We start from the raw sequence: 10,810 nt of genomic DNA on the forward strand, positions 1-10,810 counted from the left end.
ATTGATACACATATTACTAACTGTTAACATTATAAAATCTTTGCTGAAAAACCTGTTGTATTCTATCTTCTACATGCCTTCTGTCGTCTGATTAATTAATTAAATAAAACCGCATATTTGAGCATTTATCAGCTTGTGTGACCTCACGTCTGTTTTCTAGAACTTTGGCAAGCTGAAGATGACATCGGTGTCCAAAGCTCTGATTGGCCTTTTTTTATGGTCAGGTGTCCTGCAAAAAGAACCACTTTGGGCAGCCGGAGAGAGAAGTTAAGTAAGTCTGAGAGATATGATGTCATTGGGACCTGAATGTAGCAACTGATTGTGCTTTTGACTTTTTTTTTTTTTTTTTATCTGGCTGTCCTGGGGGCGGGGCTTATGGGAGCAGGCATTGCTCAGGTGATGATAGACAAGGGTGTTGGCACCATCTTAAAAGACACGACAGAGGAAGGACTTGCCAGAGGTCAACAACAGGTGTACAAAGGTTTGGTGAAGCACATGCACAATATTACATCAACATGATGGAAATATGCAGCGGTTTGTTTTCCAAACCCACTTTGCAGTCTCATCAGCTGCAGGTCATACTGTGAAACAGCAGAGGGCGCTGCACTCCGAGACATTAGAAAGAAACCATATAAAATAGTGCTGAGAGCCACCAGGTGTCAGCTTTCTGTGCATAGACACCTATGAGTTGAGAATCTCTGCTAAAATCCAAACACAAATAAAAACAAATATCAAAATGTCCAACTATTGAAGGTCTCCTGTTATGATAAGTGTTCCTACAGTCAGGGCAAGCCTCGAAATGTCAGCGGGGTTTAACTGTGATTTCTAGGCCTGGGAAAATCATGGAAATTTCTGTTGTGAATACTATTTTGGCTAGATATTTTGGTTTCTTTGTAAGTTTGTTTTCTATTCATTTATTAAACTTGTTTATTTGTTTATTTATATATTTTAGTGAAATTGTTTTTTAACAGTTTAAATTCAATCAGGAAAAAGGCTTATTTTAAAGTTAATTTATTTATCTTGTATTTCATTTAAATTCAACCAGGAGAGAAAAGTTGGATTTTTAGGTAAAACATGTATGTTTTTTATATGGTGGATATTTTTCTAGATTTTTATATATATATATATATATATATATATATATATATATATACACTGTAAAAAATGTACTGTAGAATTTACAGGATTTTACTGGCAAAAAAGTTGCCAATAAAATCCTGTAAAAATGATGTTAATTGCTGTAAAATGGATTACAGGATATTACTGCAAAGCAAATAACAGTTAATTGCTGTATGTGAATATACAGTAGTTTGTAGTATTTTTTACAGTAACATTGAATTTTACAAGTAGTTTATTTTACAGCAATATTTTGTAAATTCACTAAAGTACAGTATTTACCTGGCAAAAAAGTTGCCAATAAAGTCCTGTAAATATATTTTACAGCATTTCTTTGTAATTTCATTAAATTACAGTATTTAGCTGGCAACAAAAGTTGCCAATAAAATCATGTAAATACCCCTAAATACAATATGATGTTGTAATAATTTAACAATGAAACTGCTTTAAAGAATAATTTCAACAGTAAACTATAAAATACTGATATAATGCATTATCATGAGCTCTATCTTAATACATTTACAAATGAATGAAAACCAAGTCAATGATGATGCAAATAAGTATTTATTAAAACTGGCAGAAAGACATTGCAAGGCTTTTACTGGTAAAATACAATTTTCAGTCTTTCAACAGTTAAATCTTATCATAAAAATAGCATAGCATCACAAATAACTGTTTAAAAAAGCCATATTCAGAGTAGAACATTAAATTTCTATAAAAATGAAGGTCAATCAACAGAATTTGTATAATTTTTTTAAACATTTCAAAATTAAAAAAAAAATGTTTTAAAGAAAAGGATTCAAATAAAATGCTGGATTCAACATTAAATCACAAATTCTGTTGTTTGAGCTTATGTTCTATTAAATTAAGAATATTCCTGCAAAAGACAATTTAATAAATACATACTGAAAGTCCATCAACTTTCTGAGATGAGCACACACATGAGAGTTGTCCCTCTTCTGAGACTTGTTTTGCCTCGATGTGTCTGTCTTGTATCCAGGGAGTGTAGTGATTCCAAGAAAACATCTGCACATAAAAACAAGCAAAAGCATCAGGATAAAGTTATGTATCAAATGAAACTAGCTCAATAAAATAAATGTCAAAATGCCACTTATACAATACAATCAGCATTTACCAGTACTTAAAAGGTTACTCCACCCCAAATGAAAATCTTACCCTCATGTCGATCCAAACCCGTAAAAGCTTCGTTCGTCTTCAGAACACAATTTAAGATATTTTGGATGCAACCGGGAAGATTGTGACTGTCCCATAGACTGTAAATACCACTGTCAAGGCCCAGAAAAGTATGAAAGACATCATCAGAATAGTCCATCAGTGGTTCAACCGTAACGTTATGAAGCGAAGACAATACTTTTTGTATGCAAAGAAAACAAAAATATCGATTTATTCAACAATTCGCCTCCTCTGCGTCAGTGTAGTGCCATTTTGGAGAGTATCTGTTGGACACACACTACATAGCCTGTTCTGTGTCAGCTGGGTCACATCGACACGCTTTCTATGTTTATTTACGCTTTAATTTTGAACGAAAACAGCTATGATAACGACTTTGTTGAATAAAGTTGTTCTTTGTTTCTTTGCATAAAAAAATTATTCTTGTAGCTTTGTAAAATAACAGTTGAACCACTGATGGCAGATGGACTATTCTGACAATGCTTTTCATACTTTTCTGGGATTAGACATTGTTAATTGTTTGGGCAGTCAGTGGGACAGACGCAAGCCTCCCGGTTCTCATTCAAAATATCTTAAATTGTGTTCCGAAGATGAACATAGCTTTTTACAGGTTCGGAACGACATTAACAGTTAACAGTGATGAATGACTACAATTAATTTTGAATAAGTAACCTTTTTCGCGAATGAAATTACTTAAGTAAAACTTGTTACCTTTGAAAAAATTAATGTGTGCAAAAGATGCCTGCTCCCGGGACGCACAATGTTGAGGTATGAATTCACAACCATCTGACCCTCAAATAGTCAAAAGCCACTGGGTGGACCTGAAATGAATAAATATAAGCAATAATGTAACGTACAATGCAGTATTTCAATATAAAATGTAATCTAAATTACAAGTTTATCAAATTATTTAAATAATTAATATATTACCTAATAAAATCAGCTTCAGAGTCTTGAAGCATCGAACATTTCTCCACATCAGCTGCTATTCTTTACACCTACAAGACATAAAGAAAATAATCTTGTGATTTCTTTAAAGCATTATGTACTGTAAATGAGACCAAAATGAACACCCCAAAAGGCATATATATTAGAATAAACAAACTATTATAAATTATATAATTTATAATTATAAATTGTAATATTACATTTTAGGACTGTACCACCAATCAAATGAAATAATTAACAGTGCAAAATTATATGAAATTTGAAAATACAATTAATAAATGTTGGAAAAATGCAATGCTGCTTATTAAACCTGAAACTAATCGAGATAGGTGTAAACGGAGGTCGGAGCCAGCTCCAAATGGGCGGGTCAGCTCCAAATGGGTGGGACTTCAGCTCCAAGTGGGCTGTACAAACCTCCAGAGCCTTTTGATTGGTTTATTTAATGTCATGGGGTTAATGCACGCTGCTAATCCCCCCCTCCCTACAAAAAAAAACAAAAACAAAAAAAAAGACAACGTCAATTTCCCAAGGCTTTTCAGCATCAAGAAAGAGGAGTTTGAAGGGGTAAGTCTAGACTTGTACAACGTATTACAAGTTGAGAAAAAGTACAGTATCTTGGCGGTTGATGTTTAGTCTTGACGTAGTTAAATCATGATTACAAGCTCATTGCATTGAAGTTTGAAAATGGGAGGACATTCATGTGCAATTTTTTTACCTTCAAAACTCATATTTACGATTATTCCGAAAGCACGTTAAGACAGCATTAGCAGCACAGATAAATTACATCTTTATTGTGTCTGTTACCCTTTTGTGCTAAATATTTCTGCAATACATAGGATTTACGCTGCAGATTACGGACACTGAAGACCATAAGCAGGTATTGTTACTAACGTTACGTAAAATATGCAGGCCTATGTATTATAACTGCACTGATATTTAAGCGATCAATAACTATTAATAGATTTAGTACAGTGTTCCATAAGAATGAGTCTTAGTTAAAACTCCTAACTGATAATGCTTGACTTTAACAAAGCTGGTCATTGTTTCAAAACAATTTTTAAATGTTATCTATTTTTACGTGTAACGTTAATCCAAACAATGTAATGCAATTGAAACATTTGGTTTAATTACCAAATTTATTTTTCAATTTAATAATCATAACAGTGGATATATGAGGATAACTGCAGTGTCCACCTCCATGCATTACATATCAACAGGTGTAGAATTAATTTTGTCATTGTAGGAAACACAAACAAACAAAAACATTATGTGTAAACTTTGTGTTACAGAAAGTTCAAGTCTGGGTGGCCAAAAGTTACATTTCGGTGATCTGCTTACCCAAAGGATCACTTTCCTGTAAACTTTTTTTTGTTCTTTATGCATCAAGATGTGTAATTTATTTTTTCTGAAGATTTTTGACTAATGTGTGTGTGTATGTGGGTCTTTGTGTGGATAAATTATGTTCATACTTTAAAGGTGGACATTTGCAACAGCGCTTGTCCCTAAAATTGCTCCAGGGGTATGGTCAGAGACTGTCCTAAATGACAAATGTTGGAATGTAAATGACATTACATTCTGTGGACGTCTCACATAAATGTGCATTGTACTTTAGTTAATGTTAACTTGTCAACAGTAACTAAAGTACAATGCACATTTATGTGCACATTTATGTGCATTGTACTTTAGTTAATGTTAACTTGTCAACAGTGAATTATTTTAGGATGTCATTGGACTGAATGTTTAGTGACTAATGACACTTCATTTCAGTAAAAATATAATCCATAGACTTGGAGTGAAAGCAGCTGCAAAGTGTTCAAATGCTGATAAAAATCAAGCAGGTTAAAACCTCAGATACCTTAAATATCTGTTCTAGAGGACTGTTTGGGGTTGGAAAGATTTTGTTATGGTTTTGAAGTCTGATGCTTCATTTATTTGTTCAGAAATGCAGTAGAAACATTCATATTGTAAATTGTAATAATATTTTACAATAACTCTTTTCTATTTGAGGCAGCAGCGGATCTACCCCAATCATCATTAACGGGACCACAGTGAAGAGAGTAAGCATCTTCAAATACCTTCAAATGCCCTGCAAAGAGTAGCAGAGCACATGTCCAGAACATCTCTCCCCTCTCTGCAAGACATCCAAACCAGGAGCTGTAAATCTAGGGCTGTTAAGATCCTTAAAGACCCCACCAACCCATCTGCTACAGTCAGGCAGACGCTTCTGCAGTCTGATGGCAAAGACGGAGAGGCTAAGGAGGAGTTTCTTCCCTCATGTTATCAGACTACTAAACATGGACATTAAACACACTGCACTTTATACACTGGTTGTTTAGGGCTACAATAACTCTCTGCACACTGCGCTTTTTTGACAACCTAACTAGGCATTTCATCCTCACTGCACATTGTTTACATCTCTGCACATCATCTGTGTAGCAGTTTCTGTGTAGCATCTCTACAAATCATCTGTGTAGAAGTTTAATACAGTATATTGTGTATATTTCATTATTTGTATTTAATTATCTCCAAAAAAAAAACTTTGTATTTTGTTCCTGTTGTTTCATTATTTGTATTTAATTTTCTCTTTTTTTTTCTTTTTTTTCACAGTCTAAAAAGAGTATGCCAGACCTACATTTCACTGCTTTTTGCATGTCATATAACAAATAAAACTTGAATTTTTAATGGTTTGGAGCGTTACCTGTGATTGAGTTGGTGATAAAAAGGAGATGGGGAAATGAGTCTTAAATTGGACTTTGGTACGTCTTGGAATGTTTTTTTGTTATTATTATTAACTCTTGTATTACTATTTAGATTTTTTTTTTCTTTTTTTTTAATTAATTGTTTATTTGTAAAATGTACTTCCACGTGTGGCCTTTTGTAATGTTGTTTCACCTAGAGCCAAGGGGGTTGTAACAATCTAAACAATATAATTCTCCCTCAGATTTCAAACTTGCATTAAAGAAAAACATTCACATACAATAAACATTTTATTGCTCTAAATTACTCATTCATTTTCTTGATACTGATAGAATTATAAAATTAATATAATTTAATATACTTGAATGTTTGCAGTTGTCACAAAATTATATAACCTCTTGTTAATAAAATTTAAACTACAATAAAAAACAATAAATCTGTTTTTCATTAGTATCGCTACTTTATGCCATCCTCATTCGCGCGCACCCCGGCAATGACCCAATGTGAAACTTCCGCTTAAACCCCGCCCATTTGTATGAGTCCCGCCCACTAGCGGCAAAAGTTCCTCCCACTTGGAGCTCTCCGTGAAGTCCAGCCCACTTGCGGCAAAAGCTCCTCCCACTTGGAGGTCTCCGGGCTGCAGCGATACCTACTTGAACTAATCCGCCATTAGGTGGCAGTAAATAACTTAATGAGGGAATCAACTGAGTCATTTATTGAACTGATCCGTTCAAAAAGATGAATCATTTAGCTCAAGTTCGGAGAGTTTTGATTTGAGAATGAGCAAAATAGTTTTGCTTTGGTCTTTGTTTGGAACTATATTCGTCGGTGAAATACAACAACAGTTAATATTGTGTCTAAAAAAGTAAGTAACTTGTGAACTAATTGTTTATTGAACTATGTATTTGCAATCGTGATACTCAGCAAAACAGCTCACTTGTGATGCTTCTTATATGTTATAAATAAACTCAACAGTTGAACATTTAACTTACCTCATGTATTTTCTGTGAGTTTATGTGTGCGGTTAAGCTTGTTTTGATGTTGAATGAAACGTTAATATAATCAGAATCAGTCTCGCGTTTCGATGCTTCCTCTGTCTTTTTTTTTTTTTTTTTTTTAATCAGGCTAACTTGTCCAGTCGGGCATATAAAGAGATCTTTCACTTATTATAGTAAGGCGTTGAGTCAATATGGGATAGTTGAACACATATAAACGAATGAAATTTCAAATTTTGCTCTTTGTCAGTTATTTAGATAGATAGTAACGTTAGTTTCTATGACAATCGTTCGCATTAGGTAAACACTACTTTTAAATGCTCTCAATAAGAACATTTTACTTCCAGAAATCGAACATTTGGGGTAACTATGCTATGATAGCAATTCCCAGTTTACTGCACAGAAGTTACCAAGGCCACTAAATGTCAGGATAGGAGGCTTTTGTGACATGAAATTGCTTATAGATTAACTTAAATAAATATAAAGGGTTATATTTCTTAAGTATAATTAAGTGAACTTACCAGGAATTATGAATAAAGCCTCTTATCTTCAATCGTTCTCGAGCTGCTCCAGTCGGCTGGGTTTCTGAATTTGAATGATGCGCGCGCAATCCCATAATGCCACACTACAGTAAATTAGTGTAGGAAACACCTGCTTCTTGTAAATGAATTACAGTTGACGTGGAAATATACTGTTAACAACTGTAAAACCTTATTTGACCCATAATGCATTGCGAATTACAGCTGTATCTTGTAAAATGTTTATACAGTAAAATTCTGTAAAATTTAGCTGTAGAAACTACAGCAATTTTTTACAGTGTATATATGATGTATGTAGGTATGTATGTATGTGACCCTGGAGCACAATACCAGCCTTAAGTCTCTGGGGTATATTTGTAGCAATAGCCAAAAATTCATTTTATGGGTCAAAATTATAGATTTTTTTTCATGCCAAAAAATCATTAGGATATTTATTAAAGATCATGCTCCATGAAGATATTTAGTCAATTTCCTACCGTAAATATATCGAAACTTCAGTTTTGATTAGTAATATGCATTGCATATCATCATCAATGTTCTTCAAGGAATGTAAGGTTCAAAAGAATAGCATTTATATGATACAGATATAGTTTTTAACATTATAAAAGTTAAAATTTAGATATAATTTATTTAAACTTGGACTGCTTGTTTTTTGCTATGATCCAACTCTAATCGTCCTGTCTCATCACTTTGGCTAAAGGAAGGAGTTGGGCCCAAGAAACTGGACTCTGACAACAGGATTTGGGTTTCCTGTCAGTGCGGCGACACTTGCTGACGAGGTCGGTATTGACGTGGTGGCTCATGTTGCAGAGGATCTTGGCAAGGCTTTTGGAACGCGATTCGGAGGAGGAAATGTCTAGGTCTTGAAGATGCTGGTCCTAAAAGGGTTCAAAGGTGCATCTGTTAAACCACACAGCTTTGTGTTCATAAATTGTCAGTTTGGTCTTACAGAACATTTAATTGCAAGTTAAAGGGATAGTTCACCTAAACATAAATGTGCATTTGACTTTTCAAGAAATAATGCCTTCACTTTCTGTGTCATCACTGTAACAAATAAGGCAAAGCTATTCTTATCATGTTTGAATTCAGTAGTCAGATGCATTAATCATATGTATATATGCACTTCAGGACGCAAGTCTGGAAACAGTTGTTATGTGTACGGAGCAAAATCGAAAGAAAAGAAGGTGAACTCAGGAGCTGAAGATATTCTCAAGAGCTTCAAGCTAACAGCACCCCCTGCTGTGTAAATTGGTTTTCATGATTTACAAACCTCCTCAGAAGAAACCCTTCATATTTCTCTTATTTGTCTCTTTAGCTCTGCCGATGAGGATATTCAGTACAGACTCGTGTCCCGATTCGTAAACGAAGGCAGTATTGTGTCTACAGGAAGGCATTCTGCCCGACCCTGTGCAGGGAGACATTGGAGCCGTGTTTGGACTTGGCTTCCTGCCATGCTTGGGAGGTAACAAACACATCACACACCTTGTTATTAAAGTGATTTATCTTAAGTGATGCGGACCTAGCACTTAACCCTGAGGCACATCACATTGTGCCTGGGGATAATTTAGGATTTGCAAAGTTCTTTCACAACCCACCTTTCTCCCACATATCAGGCCCATTCCGTTTTGTAGATTCATATGGAGCTGACAAACTTGTCCAGAAAATGAAGCACTCTGACCTCAGAGTTTGGGATCTCATAAGATGTCACAATCACTCACTTAATTAAGTGCATTATTTACAAATCCTCAATTCTGTGTTTTATCATTTGTAGGTTACAAAGCAGATCTCTTCTTACTTGGTCTGTACATAATTTGTCAGTGTATTTTTGTGATTAAAGAAAAGGTATCTATGTAAAATCCCTTTAAAGATGAGGTTTGCTGTCTCTCAACAACATGATAGACTCTTTTTTTTTTTTTTTTTTTACAAACTTTTGCACTTTATTATTTGATGTAATATTTGTATAGCATAGTAGTTTGTTTGTTGTTTGTAGTATGTTTGCATATGGTTCTGCTATAATAAACTTGTAACTCATTGCCTGAGAAGAATTATCTCAAAGGGTTTAATCCTTACTATGGGCCCTATTTTAACGATCTGAAACGCAAGTGTCAAAGCGCTTAGCCCAAGTAACTTTGTGGGCGGGCGCTGTTGCTATTTTCCCGGCGGGATAAATGGCTCTTGCGCCCGGCGCAAATCTAAAGTGGGTTGGTCTGAAGTAGCTTCATTATTCATAGGTGTGGTTTGGGCGTAACGTGAAATAAACCAATCAGAGCGTCATCCAACATTCCCTTTAAAAGCAGGTGCGCAAGTTCCATTATGGATTGCTATTATTATGGCGTATTTACCAGGCGCACGCCAGGAGCGGTTCACAGCCGAGGAGACTGATGTTCTTGTAAGAGCAGTGAAAGACAGAGAAGTTGTGTTGTATGGGGATGGGAGAAACCCACCCAAAATACACCACAATGATTTCCGTCATCTCATGTGTTAATATTTTTTTTAGTGTAACAATTTATGATTTGCAAAAATAACTGTTGCATCTGTGTAGATTACATGAGCCAAGTGTATGCGCGTTGTGCACGCTATACATTATGGTCAAGAATGCGCCCTTAAAATAGCATAATGAACAATGCGCAACGCGCCAATGACTTTAGACTAGGTTCCCTATCATAGGTCACTTCGATGCTGCGGTGACGTCACCACGTATGGGAACACCTCTGGTGTGACGAATGTCTGAAGCCCTATACCATCCCGCCAATCCTATTGGCCAAATGGCGCATAGCACCACCCTGCGCATGCGCGCGCATGATATACCTGGGTGCAGCGCGCCATTTCGCTCAGATTTCATTCCTTCAGGAATAGCGAATCATCTGTGCCCTATCGTCTCGCGTTCTCCAGCGATCTCTTCGAGCAGTGTTAACTCCTCTTCGCGGACGCGATGAGCTTTCGAAAATGTAAGGAGCCATGTACCAGGTACATCACGGCGGGGGACACTCATGACAGGTGCGTAGTATGTCTTGGTTTACATCACGCACAGGCGGCGCTTAGCGGCCTTTCTTCCTGTCCCCATTGTGATGGCCTGCGGCTCAGAGTACTGCGCTCCAGGGTGGAAGTTTTCTCTAATGTCGCCCTCGAGTCTAACCCCCGTCAGGTCACCTCTGCGACTGCCGAGGCACCGCACGAGGCGAGGGCCTGGGGTGACACGTGCGACATGGATTTTGTGGACAGCGCAGCGCTGGAATATTCTCCACATCGCTCGCTCTCCCCTACCCTGCTGCAGAATAAAACTTATACTGAGCCCGTCGTCTTCTCTAATGAGGATTTACTTCC

The 10,810-nt window shown here is 36.1% G+C and overlaps 1 long non-coding RNA gene across 1 annotated transcript; it reads left to right on the forward strand.

Annotated features, from left to right (window-relative positions):
* Positions 1-3,568: 3,568 nt before the first annotated feature.
* Positions 3,569-5,777, forward strand: LOC113037817 (uncharacterized). The gene is made up of 4 exons (XR_003274684.1): positions 3,569-3,819; positions 4,092-4,132; positions 4,545-4,611; positions 5,267-5,777. It is a non-coding gene; the product is annotated as an uncharacterized LOC113037817 (long non-coding RNA).
* Positions 5,778-10,810: the final 5,033 nt, after the last annotated feature.

The sequence above is a fragment of the Carassius auratus genome, chromosome 20 (assembly GCF_003368295.1).
Source record: "Carassius auratus strain Wakin chromosome 20, ASM336829v1, whole genome shotgun sequence".
In the NCBI taxonomy this organism is placed as follows: domain Eukaryota; kingdom Metazoa; phylum Chordata; class Actinopteri; order Cypriniformes; family Cyprinidae; genus Carassius; species Carassius auratus.